The following is a 2,201-nucleotide window of genomic DNA, read 5'->3' as shown; positions in this document are numbered from 1 at the left end:
ATTAAATAAACTCCAGTCATCAATGAAAATGAATAGCACAGGCCTATTTACTTAGTATCAACATAAGTGTTTTCAGACATTAGTTCCTCTAAGAAATTCAAGAGAGTCATACAAATGGAGCATGAAGGTAAGAAAGAAAACAGAACTGCATCATAGAAACCATGTCTTCCACTTCCCTCATCAATATCCCTGGTGACAATATTTCTGTGACAGTAGGAATACTCACCAGGAAAGTTGCAGTTATGAGAAGACAAGGGGGTGTGGTGTCAAAAAAGGCATAAACTAAATACGTTGCAGCCCTTTCCTGCCCTTGAATATGATGTCTTTGGTGTAGGAGCTGTGTAAGTAACAGTGAAAAAAAAAAGAGAGAGAGAGAGAAGCCAAGGGGGTTTTTGATGCTGAACTATCCTATGTTCCTGAGTTCATGAATAAACCCCAGAGAGAATTGGCTTTGGGAAAGATTTTAAAAAATTCTTTTTAATTTTATTTAATTTTTAGGAGAAAAATCAAGGTTAGAGTGTATATTAGGTTTATATGGCTGCCTAACAAAATACCACAAACATAGTGACTGAAAATACTCCACATTTGTTATCTCAGCTTCCGTGGGTCAGTCGTCCAGGACCTATCTCTCTGGGTTCTGTGCTCAGCGTCTCACTGGGCTGCAATTAAGTTGTCAGTGGGCACTGCAATCTCCTCTGGAATTTGGGGTCCTATTCCAAGCTCATATATTGTTGACAGAATTCAGGTCTTTGTGGTTGTAGGGCTAAGGTCTTCAGCTTCTTACTGGCTGTCAGCTGGGGACTGCCTTCAGTTCCTAGAGGCCTCCCACTGTTCCCTGTTACACGGCCCTCTGCACGGGCAGTTTGCAGTGTGGTTACTTCTTCAAAGCAAGCGGGAAAGTTTCTCTCCCTAGCCTGCAAATATGGAGTCTTATGTAACATGAAGTAGTCATGAGAGTGACATCCCAGCACATTTGCCATCAGTTGTTCAGAAGCAAGTGACAGTTCCCACTCACACTCAAGAGCCGGGAGGGAGGATTATGCAAGGGTATGACTCGCTGGGAGTCACCTTAGGACGTTTTGGACACAGATGGAAACGATGTTAAGTTTCTTCACTTCATTCAAAACTTTCTGTAAAGATCTGTTGTCTTAAAAATAATTTAATCTTTTTATGTTTTGCTTTTAAATTAAAAAAAACTTTCTTGGTAAAAAGATAATGGAGTATGGCTTTTTATCTCATTCTTAATATTCATGAGCTATACTGAGGTCCTGCATGGTCTGGCTTCCTTGCCGCTCCCTCTGCCTAAAAGGGTACTTCCATTACATAACAGCATGCTGTGGTTCCAGGCACATAGTAGGTGCTCAAAAAAATACAGGATGACTAAATGAACAAATGCATGAAAAGGGGTATTTTTCATGCACACAGCAGACACCTGGCTTTTTTTTTTAAAACCAAAGAGCAATATCCTGAGTGTGTGCTCTTAGCCTAGCTTCCCCGGTAATGGATGACTCAGAAGGAAACCAATAGCCTCTGCAGTGCAAAGGTGACAAGTAGCATCAAAAGTTAATCTTGGCTAGAGTCTGTAGCACGCACAACGGGATTCACGGCCAGCTACCACTCTTCTAAGAACATTAAGTAACATTTAGTTTATAAAAGCACAGGCAATATAAGTGCCCAGATTGTTACCCCTCTGAGCCACCACTTCTTGGATTAAGAGTCCTGTGTGGCTTATATCAGGTTGATTGCTTACAGAACATAATGGGCACGTATCAGTACAATCCTACTGGGGCCAACCCAAAGCGCAGATGAAGTTCTCAGTTCAGGGAGCACATTTCTAAGACTCATGACAAAATGTACTTGAAGTTGATTAATTCTCAGCTCTTCTGGAAAGGGTGGCCAGCGTGTGTGAAAGAAAAATATATTTTATCTTAAAGTGTTATCTGACTCTTCCATGACAATATCCAAGGGTTTTATTATTCTAGTACCTCACAATGAGTGAAACAAAGTAATGGGGCATTCAACTATCTATTCTGATAATTACTACCTGGTAAGAAAAGCTCGAGGGTCCATAATTGTAATGTTTAATTGGATGTGTCAATTTGGGCCACAGGGTGCCCAAATATTTGGTCAAACATTATTTTGGGTGTGTCCATGAAGGTGTTTATGGGTGAGATTTACATTTCAATTGGCACACCCAACTA

At 40.7% G+C, this 2,201-nt stretch overlaps 1 non-coding gene across 1 annotated transcript; it reads left to right on the top strand.

Moving 5' to 3' along the window:
• Positions 1-235: 235 nt before the first annotated feature.
• LOC112313424 (small nucleolar RNA SNORA13) lies at positions 236-354 on the top strand. The gene has a single exon (XR_002975696.2). It is a non-coding gene; the product is annotated as a small nucleolar RNA SNORA13 (small nucleolar RNA).
• Positions 355-2,201: the final 1,847 nt, after the last annotated feature.

The sequence above is a fragment of the Desmodus rotundus genome, chromosome X (genome assembly GCF_022682495.2).
Source record: "Desmodus rotundus isolate HL8 chromosome X, HLdesRot8A.1, whole genome shotgun sequence".
Lineage (NCBI taxonomy): Eukaryota > Metazoa > Chordata > Mammalia > Chiroptera > Phyllostomidae > Desmodus > Desmodus rotundus.
Note: the sequence above shows the minus strand (reverse complement) of the source record. Positions and strands in the feature narration are given on the sequence as shown.